General features: G+C 42.3%; 1 pseudogene; it reads left to right on the forward strand.

The window, feature by feature from the left end:
* Positions 1 to 4,199: 4,199 nt before the first annotated feature.
* Positions 4,200 to 11,125, forward strand: LOC148502927 (protein kinase C delta type-like; annotated as a pseudogene).
* The last annotated feature ends 228 nt before the right edge of the window (positions 11,126 to 11,353 follow it).

Genomic DNA, 11,353 nt, shown 5'->3' on the forward strand with positions numbered 1-11,353 from the left:
CCTGGAACCATGGTTGAGGTAAATAGCTCTATTTGCAAAAGAATTGTATAACAGTGAGAACTGCCTTTGGTGATAAATGACAGGAACAGAGGAAACTTGTAACGTTGGATTGGAACCAGTAGAAGACTTGGAGGAACCGGACCGGGACCGGCAGGTAGACTTGTTGAACTGGACAGGATATCAGTAGGTGACTTGAAGGAACCGGACTGGGACCGGCAGGAAGATTAGCTGAATAGACTGAAGGAAAGAGTCTTCCAATAATCGCTGAACCTGGAAAAGAAACTGTAAACTTGAAACTTAAGTCAACTGGTACTGGATCTCCGGACAGGAGTAACGAGGTTTGAACTTGAAGGATTTGGAACTTGACTCTGGACTGGAATAATGTGGATCGGACTGAAGGACTTGGACTCTGGACTGGGGTAACGTGGACTGAGCTGGTGAACTTGGAACTTGACTCCGGACTGGAGTAATGAGAATGAACTGGTGAACTTGGAATTTGGCTCCGGACTGGAGTAGTGTGAATTGACTTGGAATATCACTCCTGACTGGAGTATTGTGGAATGGACGAAATATCACTCCGGGCTGGAGTATAGTGGAATGGACTTGGAATATCACTCCGGGCTGGAGTATCGTGGAATGGACTTGGAATATCACTCCGGGCTGCAGTATCGTGGAATGGACTTGGAATATCATTCCGGGCTGCAGTATCGTGGAATATACTTGGAATATCACTCCGGGCTGGAGTATCGTGGAATATACTTGGAATATCACTCCGGGCTGGAGTATCGTGGAATATACTTGGAATATCACTCCGGGCTGGAGTATCGTGGAATATACTTGGGATATCATTCCGGGCTGGAGTTTCGTGGAATATACTTGGGATATCACTCCGGACTGGAGTATCGTGGAATATACTTGGAATATCACTCCGGGCTGGAGTATCGTGGAATATACTTGGGATATCACTCCGGGCTGGAGTTTCGTGGAATATACTTGGAATATCACTCCGGACTGGAGTATCGTTCGCTGTGCTGGGAAGCACTGGTAACATACAGGGAACTCAGGATCATAAGTCATGCAACAGCAATGGACATTATGCACTGGCCTGGGAACTAGTAGGATTTCTGGATGCTCCAGGTATATTTGTGTAGCAGGATTACTGATAGAACTAGTCTGGGAACCAGCAGGATTTCTGGACGTGCCAGGTAGAGCAATCAGCAGGAGCCTGGAATACACTTGTACATGGACGAAGCACAAACAATACACCACGAGAAGTAATGAGATGTTCAAGCACTGAGTGCTATTAGAGGAGGATCTTTATACTCTGGGTCTAGCAGGAATTGGTGGATACAGTCAGGTGGTCTGGCAGTAGCATTCATAGTAGTGGAGGGCAAATATATCTGCAGCACTGAGAGTCAGAACTACACCTGCAATTCCAATCTAGCCTAGCAGTGTTCACAGACAGTGGAGAGCCCAGGTGAATAATCAATGTGGAAAGGAGCTCAGTCCAAATGCAATCACAGAAGTGTTACAGCCAGTATGATTTAGAGCAGATCACCCAGGCGAATTGCACACACAGATCCACGGCACAGCTGACAGGGGTAAGTCTCAAGGCAAAAGGTGAAAAACTAGCCAGGGTTGTGACACTCAGCTACTCCCTCACACACACCTTTCCTCCCTCAGCCACACTTTTTCCTCACTAAAATTGCCCCAACACAGCTTTCTCCCCCCTTACTCAGATCCCCACTTCACACACAGATCTCCACTCCTTATACATACCCACCCCCACACACACAGCTGCTCCCCTGCCTTCACACACGCATATCACCCCTCTTATTCAAATCCCCCCTCTCACCTCACTGTAGCAGGGTGCACAAGACCAGCCCTGCTGCTGAGCTGAGCCCTGAAGCACATAAAGACAAGAGATCAGAGTGCCTCCATACTGGGGGAGTGTTGTGGGTGGAGCCACGAGCACCACTCTACCCACACCTTCAGGCTTAGCTCAGCAGACATGACTCTGCACTAGTTTGATGGCTGTTTTCCAGCACCTGGACACTGACTGTTCTGCATGTAAGTTGTCTGAGTGGGGACTGGAGGAGGCAGGAGCTCGCAGTTCAGTGCTCCTCTGCAGGCAGGCTCTGACCGGCAGGCTGCCTCTCATGAGGGTAACCTGCTACTGGGGGTGGGGCCACATGCATCAGGTGGACGCTCTTCCTCACCCTGCCTCTGCCAAACATTCAATTTGACAGGTGGGGTCAGGTGCAACACAGCACAGTAGGGAGAGGGGAGGAAGCAGGGGACCTGGCCAGGGGGAACGGCAAGACACAGGCGGTGGTGTGGGTCTGTGTGAAGAAGAGCCGCTCAGCCACGCTTCCCTGCAGGATGCGGCTGCCTGTCATACAGCCGGCACCAGCAACAATTGTCTCAGCAGTAGCTGCAGGGAGAGCGCCTCTCGAGCCCGGCGCCTCCCTGCAGTGCAGGCTTTGCTGAGTGGGTTGCGCCAGCCCTGTGCCTAGTAGCTGTGCTTAGGGTTACAGATTTCTAATTTTGAATATTGGATAAGCAGTTGCAAATAAATCAAAAGTGCTGGGTCCTCTTTCTTTGCAAGTCTGGCTTTTGTTAAATAATAAATTCCTCCCTGTACACAGTCATAAAGATCAGGTAAAGCCAGTATGTCACAGTAAAAAAAACCAATAATATATATATATATATATATATATATATATAATTATATATTATACTAAAACAAATGGTCTGGCACACCACTAACATCAAACAGCATGTGACACTTTAATACAGTTTTTTTTCTATACGCCTCAGCGTGCTGCTGATCTTTCTTTTTTGGTGTGTGTATATATATATATATATATATATATATATATATATATAATCAATATGTCAATTATGCTGATGAGTCTGTTATCATTCCGGGCCAGGAGTGCCGCATCAACTGGTGTAGTGTATATATGTATGCATGGTGGAATGCCTGTCAAGGTGGTGAGTGAAAATAAGTCTGTTATTAAACAAAACAATTGTCTGCAAGTGGGCGCTTTTCCTTGGAAAGGAAGAGAAATAAGTTTTACACAAATTGCTGGAGTATCGTCTCCAATATGGGAAACTTATGACCTGCAAATATGTGAATTGTCAGCTACGGAATATATATGGTCTGTGAAGAGAGATGTGCACTTTCCTCAGCATTGGAAGGGTTAAAAGAAATTGTGGTTTATTCTGCTGAAATGCTCAAGCTCGTTAAGTCAGGTGTGGCTAATAAAGAATGGTGTGGAGCAGAGATTCCTATTGAAAGGCTGCTGAGACTGCTTGATACATGCTGGTAATTGTAGTGCCACATGAAGAGAAATGTTTTGCTGTGTTAAATACTTTTGAAGACAAAGTGCGATATAGTGAAAACAAAAGCAAGTTGTTCATGTGTATTTTGTGCCAAGGATTATGGGAAATAAAAATAAATATTTTAAAGGCAACCTTCTACAAAGGTTAATTCTCAAACTAGAGAGATGGAAAACCCAGGCTGGAGTTTACTGTCTGAATGTGAAAAAAGTGTTATTCCAGACAAAGAGACATTTAAAAAGCAGAATAAAATGGACAGTGGGTGTGGTTTGTGTATGGTGCAAGGTCCATCCAGAGAGGACTATATCAGCCTGGAAGAATTTGTCAGTATGCATAAAGTTTTGAATAAAAGTAATACTTATTATGCTGGGCAGATTGATGACTTAATGGAGCTGTTGGCTGATGAGAGAAATTTACATGAGCAAGCTGAAAAGAAATTACAGAGTGAATTGTCCTCTTTGAAAATGGCATTTGAGCAGGAAGAAATTAAAAAATCGTGAAGTTCTTAAAGAGACAGACCTCAAATTGGCAGCTGTTTATGAATGCCTTAAGGAGGCTGAAGCATTCAAATGTGTTACAAAGTATGAGAATGAGGGTCTCCTAACAAAGAATGACATATTAGAGCAAGATATTGTTGAATTGCAGCAAAAGTGTGTTGTAGGTCAGCAGGAAGTGGAAGAATTGAAAGAAGGTGTCCAGAGACATCAGAGTGATGTAGAGCGCACACAAGTGAAAGTAGCTGATCTGGCTCTGGTATTAAAAGAAAAACTCTTTAATTGTGTCCACACAAGTAAAACTTAGATTGTGAATTGGAGAAAAATTCCCTGGCTAAAAAATGTTGTGAGGTTAAAGAGATGCTGCAGACTCACGCTCAGTGGGAGACAGACTGTGAAGAAAAAGAGATGGAGATTGTCCGTCTTGAAGTTGGCTGTAAGGAGCAAGTACAAACTCTCCAATCCAATTTAGCTGCAGCTAGACAAGTTTCAGAAAGTCTGACAGAAAGAAATGTATCTCCTGGAGGAAAGTCTGTATAAAGCCGCAGAGCAAAGTGAATCTTTGGAAAGAGAGCTTAACCTTGCCAATGGCAGGGCTTGGAAGTTGCAAGAACAGAGTGAGAACCTTGAGAATGTCTGCTAAGTACACAGAACCAGTTGTAAAGATTCCAAATGGAGAGGAATATCAAAGAGCTGGAGTTGCAATGTGAATTAAACGTGGCAGAGTCTGAAATAATTGTACAAAAGTTGAAAATTGCAGAATTTTGAAGTTGTGGAGAGCAATCTGCTGCAATCTGGGAGCAAGTTGGAAGGCACTATGGTGAAAATTGCCCAGCTAGAACAGCAGCTGCCCGTGGCTCAGAAAAATTTCCACATGGTAGTGGGAAAATCAGAAAAGGAAAAGAAGTGAAATAACGTTCTGAAGTTGGATTCTGTACCCAAAATGGCGTCCGATGTCTTTGCTGAACCCAGTGTGGCAGAAGTACATAAACACAAGCAGCAATTGTTACATGTTGATCCTGAAAAGCCTGGAGCACAGAGTGATATGCTACCGATAGTGTCTTGTGTGATGAGCAGTGGGACCATATAGATGCCCTCATTAACGATACCAGTGTACAAGAAGGGACAGGAGTATCAGAATTGGGAAATTCCCTAAAGGTCCGTCTTGTAAAAGTCGATGAGATTCTTTGTAGTGACTTTTAGCTAACAGTAATAGCTGAGGGTGTGAAGTCCTCCAAAAGGCGTATAGATCCAGATTGCAAAATTTTGTCTGAACTTGATGATAAAGAAATGATGTATACAGATGGTGATTGCATGACCCGTAAAATAAAGGTCCAGGATGTACAGAAGTCTACGGAGATAGTGATGGCTTCAAAGGATGAGTCTCTCTTGTTACTGTCAGAGTGATATGAATGTGACTCAATCACACAGTTTTGCAGTGCAAAGCAGAACCTTGAAGAAAGTTTAATTCGGAGAGTCTTGTGAAGAGTAGTTCTCATGTACAGTATGTGAAGCAATGCCTTCGTGCAAGCAGGATGGAACTTGCAATGCTGCTGAGTTTATCTGTGAGGAAGTAAAATTGGTCTCAAATTACAAAGCTTGAAGTAAAAAGTCCAGCTAGACAGTATTAGAAAATAAAAACCCCTGTGGACGGTGAACTTCAACCTGTGATGGTGGAACACTTGGAAGTTGTTCATCATATTTTCAAGGCTCAAGTGGCAGATAGCCATCAAAGCAATGAGAAAAAGTCTGAGGATCAATGGAGCAGAGATCAAGTATCTTACTATGGACATGAGAGTGCGATATCTGAGGGTGGCAGTGCCTGTACATGGTCTGTTGCCATAAAGCCAAGGTCCGGAAGTTGTGATGCTAGTGACTCTCAGGATGAGGGTGGCACTTTGAAAGAAAATTATTTTCAAGTGAAGTATGCCAAAAGCCAATAGTATGCTTCAAGATAAGGTTAAAGATGTGACAAACAGAAGTTGGCCAATAGGTGTACCTTTAAGAGGTTTAAGCAAGAGAAACCTTTGTTATATGAAAAATAAACAAAGAAAAAGCTGTTCTTGGTCTGAATCAGAAGATTCTGAGGAAAATAACTTGCTGGATTTTGAGGCAGTTGACAAATATGATGATGAAGTATGTCACTTTGGGAAGAAGTACCATAAAGTAAGAAAACAAGTTAGGTGTAAGATAAGCTCTGGAACCTAGAGGATGAGACCCCCAGAGATCACAAGAGTCTGTATGACCGTGGATGCGGTGGATTTCCCTCATGAGAAGAGTGAAGAGGGACATCGTAATGAAAATGCCTCGTCCCATGTCGCTGAACCCGGGGGTTTCAAGCTGGGGAGGGGGATAGTGGCAGTATCACCAGAGATGGTGCTGGTGAGCAGCAGATTCTGTGTGCCTATGTGCCTATACCTGGAGGAGACAGGAAAGGCCACCAAGACTGACTGTGTTTTATATAGCTGTGACAGCCAAGCCAGGCTGGAGCCGGCAGAGACTTTATTGGCAGACTAGCTGCACCATGATAGTTGGGGGTTAAGAAGTGAGTTAGATGCTCTAAATAGGGGCTAGGCTGTTTATTATTTTCTGTTCACTTTTGTATCCTGATTTCCATGGTGAAAAGTAAAGCACTTTTCCATTTATTTACAAGGAAGCTGTGTGTGGACCCTCATTAAGTACCTTAACTTTTTTACATACCTATATTATTTGAAACTATACATTTTTATTTTGTACCTAATATGTAAATGGTTTAATAAATTTTCCTTGCATTATGGGTGGGGTCTTTGTTATATATTTAAAAAAAGAAGATAAGTACAAGGAGAGCTGTAGAGCTGTAGATCTCTAAAGATGTTGGTGCCTTTTAACTCTCTCCCATATAATATAGATTAAGTTAAATTGTTTTTTGTTTTACTTTTGTGCATAAACAAATTTATTGAGCTTAACATAAAATGTTATGTATTGCAACATATTTTGAGAACTTAGACATATGCAATGTTTTTTTTTCCTCCTGTTATGTCTTGACACAGTGTTGGTTGTTGTGTTTACATTTAAAAGAAAAACAAGGTCAAAATTAAAAATAAATGTCAGGTTCTCTATCTTGTATAACGGCTCCAGACAGAAGCCTAAATCACAGGGATTGGCTTGCAGTCTCCCAGGAAACAAAAGGTTTGTGTAAAAAAATGATGGGTTTATACACCAGTACAGGTGTTCGAACACCAAAACTGACAAACTATTATTTTTAATTTGAACACTTTTTTTCTGGCATCCGAACTATTTTTGGAATCTGTCATTCTGAACAATCAGATACAGAGTTTACTTGATGTAATTGGTACTAGAATGAGTTTAGGCAAGCTTTTTCCTACCATTGGCAATCCATTACAAAATACTGTTCTGCTAGAAAAACTGCAATACGCTAAAACATGTCATAATCTAATAGGTATCATTTGGAATGGATAAGGAACAATTAGTTTTCAATTCCAAACCACGTGAAAACGGAAAGCATATTTTAACGTTTCTAAAGTAAAGTTTAAAAAAACGTGGAAAATGCACCTGTTGCAATCAGAAAAAAACATTTGACCTACCCTTTCAGACCCCTAAAAAGTCTTTTGCTAGTTTTTATGCTTGCCCCCCACTTTTTACTTTTTTGCCCCCAAAATGAAGTACTTTTTTGGGGTGTTGTTAACTTTTTTTTTCCGTTTCGGAATTTTTTGACACAGTTGTCCTTTTTGGGGGCTGTTCTGAGTGTTTTCCCCACCTTTGCACCCCAAAATAAAAGTTTTGCCCTTCTCTTCTCCTGCTATTCAGAGGCGAATCTTTTTCGCCCATTACATTGCATTGACTTTCCGCGTACACGAAAAGCGAGTGGAATTGAATATGGAGATAAGTTTCTGCCACGCGAATAGCTGAGATCAGCGATTGTTTTTCTGCGGATCTTGGCTTTTCGCTTCTAATTGAATACGGCCCTAGGTCTGATACCCTTTAAGAATACATTAAGGGTGAATATGTGAAAATACAATACAACTTCAGCAGCACTCAAAGAGGTTTAGACAATCATTCATCAAGCCGTGAGTGCCCTAACTTGGGCCTACAGTATATTATAATATAGTATGTGCAAATTTGAACTCATGAGTATGTTTAACCTAGGACCTGGGTTTTTTGGGTGTATCTCAATATTACCTGATATCTTGTTTTACATGTCACAGACAAGTGGGCAAAGAGACTTCCAAAGCCTAATAATTGGGGGGTACCCATCAGCGGCTTGCAAAATTGCCCTGGGAGGATCGCTGCATGCCTTTCTCCAGTTTTGGACACTTTGGCCACCACAGGTGGCGTGCCAAGTGGCTATATCTGGGGGCGTTGTGCTGCTTACAGGGTAGGCAGCACATGCAGTGTTTGTTGAATTGGTACAGAGTTGTGGTAGTCGTGCCCTCTTGGTTGTGACTGACTGATCAATGGGGGAAGGGGCATTTATTACAGTGCTTCCAAGGGTAGAAAGAACACGCCTCAGTGCTTTATGATTGTGAACAAGTCATGGTAGTCTGTGCAAAACCACTTTCTTGTCCTATAACAATTTATTCATGACAAATGAAATTGTGGCAATATTTGTCCAAAAACTGCATCTATGAGTCATTTATGTTAATGCACAGTAGTGCTGACTGGCCTATGCCCCCTATTGAGTACTGAGCACCTTGGCTCAATGTTACTGGTTTTTGTACTCATCAGTGGCAGATTAAGGTCCACATGGGCCTGGAGCTCAAATTTACAAAGGGCCTGTTGTGTGCTGCCTCAGGGGGTGTGACCAGTGCTGTGGGGGTGTGGTCTGCATCATGGGCTGTGGCTAGCGCCTTCCTTTATTCATCTCAATTGCACCCCCCCACTCTGCTTATATCAACAGTGTAATGTGACAGTCTACAAATAAAAGGAGATACCCCTTGTTACAGTGACAAAAAAATAATGGCATTTAATGATCACATGAACCTGAAACTTCCCTACTAAAGAGCATGTGGGTCACTTAGTGATTACAATAATATGAAACCTCCCTACTAAAGGTCCCATTGGAACTGTGACTGTGCATACCAATCATGTCTCCGCAGCTTCCTATCTCTGCCTGGCAGAAATCTTAAGGTTACTGACATAAAAGTCTCTCACATATCGCCACAAAAGGGCTGTTAATGATAATTTGGCCCCATATTGTTAAAGTGAAAATGAAGTCTAGTAGGTTACTGGTCATTTTTTCTGTAATACATAGCAGGAAACATAACAAAGATCAGTCTGGTATTTCTGCCTGGAACCCACTGTCTAAAATTTAAATAAAAGGCTGTTTAAAATGTTTCTCGATTCTGATAAGTACTATCAGCAATACAGTCTAATCTCCAAAATGTATTCTCTCATAAATTATTAATTTTAATGTCTTAATATGGGCACAAGTACATTTTAGATATATATTTTACTGTTTACAGTTTGGACAGGATAAAACATATACATCAACTGCGATAATGTATGTGCTTTAGAACTAAGCTCAACTGCACACTGCAGTTGCTTGTGACATCACAATTATTGATGACATCACAGAACTACATGTACAGCTGTTGAAACCCTTGAAGCTCTGTTTTTAGAAACTCCAAACTGCGCAGTCACATCTTGTGATATTGCAAGTTTGCTTTATTCTCTAAGAGCCCTATTGTTCTCTTCTGACATAACATGGGAACTATTAAGAGAAAAAACCTCCAGACAAAGCTAGGAGATGGAAAAACAGAGAAAAAGAGACCAAAAAAGCAGAGAGACGCAGAGGAAAGGGGGCAGGCTACACAAAAGCAGCTAAAAGAGAGGTGAGAATAAACAATGCATTTGTAGCAGGTGTACAGAGAGGCTGGGACAGGTTTGCTGGATTTCTAAAAAAGAATAGAGATCGGTTCATAAGAGCATGCAGCAGATGTCCCAGATTTTGGCGAGTGAGACACAGGAGAAACTTTGATGTTGCTGAAGTTCCAGAGGAGGGATGCAGCCATTGGGTAGGCCAGATAAACCTTTCAAAAAATGAGATGACCAAAAAGAAATCAGGCAAAGCAGCTATACAGAGACGCTGGGACAGGTTTGCTGGATTTTTAAAAAAGAAAAATCAATTCATAACCGCAATTAGCAGAGGCCAACCAGGCATCCCACCGGTTCAGCAAAATGCAGAAGAGAGCTGCACTATGCCCACCAGCCACCAAAGCACAGACACTGTACCTTTAACAGTGGAACAATTTACTTTCCACTCACTACTTGGAAAGGGAGGTTATGGCAAGGTGATGCTGGCAACAGATGCTATTCGTAGGGAAAGAGTAGCAGTTAAAATCTTAAAGAAGAGAGCATTGATTAAAATCTTAAAGAAAACAGCAATAATAGAACATGAGAACAGTTTGGTTGAGTGTCAGGTACTTGAAATGTCACATGAGAGCATTTTTATGATCCATGGTTATGCAGCCTTCCACACAGAGAGTTATCTATACTGTGTAATGGAACTGGCTTGCGGAGGGGATCTGTTCGATTTTTGTGAAGACCTCACCAGTAGACCCAACCACAATAAAATTTATAGCTGCTGAACTGGTTTGTGGATTGCAGTTCATGCATTCAAGAGGAATTATTCACAGAGACCTCAAATTGGAGAACATACTGTATTACTAACCACAGAAGGTCATGTTAAAATCACAGACTTTGGTCTGGCCCTATTGAATGCATATGGACAAACAAATGCCAAAGTACTTGGTGGGACCAATGGCTATAAAGCTCCAGAAATTATAACTCGCCAGCCATACAGTGCTGGTGTGGATTGGTTCGCATATGGTGTTGTTTTATATCTACTCACCCTACGCAAGTACCCTTTTAATGGAGAGTCAGCTTCTGTGGTAAACACAATGATCCTTACTCAAGAACCAACATATTCAGGGCTTACTGATCCTGTAACAAAGGACATTATAACAAAGCTCCTGTGTAAGGAACAGTCCCTCCGGCTTGGAGTAAATGGCAATGTGCGAAAACATAGCTTTTTCTCTTCAATTAATTGGGCAGCGACAGAGACTGGAAAAACAGCATCCCCAGTTATACTGCACAAGGACTATATAGATCTAAATGAAAAACAGCAAATTCCTTTGTCCCATTGTGAAGTGTTAAAAGAACCAATTACTATCACGAACCAAAGGCTTTTTGATAACATTCAATTTGTGTGCCCTAAATGGGGTGAAACTTATCACAACATGCCAATGGAAGCAGACACTATGCCATCAGACGAAGACCTGGACTAACAAAAAGCAGAAAAATATGCAGTCCTAAAAACATCTTGTTCCTGCGTTGTCTGCCAGCTCTGACCTCGTTATGTCCCTGGAGATGCACTGTCTGCCGCCTGCCCCGACCTTGGCTACGTCCCAGGAAATGCACTGTCTGGGCGATCGTCCCTGGGCCCCCCACACATGAAGGGCCCCCACACCAATCGGGGTTAAAGTGAACCAGAGGAGTCGGAACCAGTTCCGCCT

The sequence above is a fragment of the Taudactylus pleione genome, unplaced genomic scaffold (assembly GCF_031769625.1).
Source record: "Taudactylus pleione unplaced genomic scaffold, aTauple2 ptg000479l, whole genome shotgun sequence".
NCBI classification, from domain to species: Eukaryota; Metazoa; Chordata; class Amphibia; order Anura; family Myobatrachidae; genus Taudactylus; species Taudactylus pleione.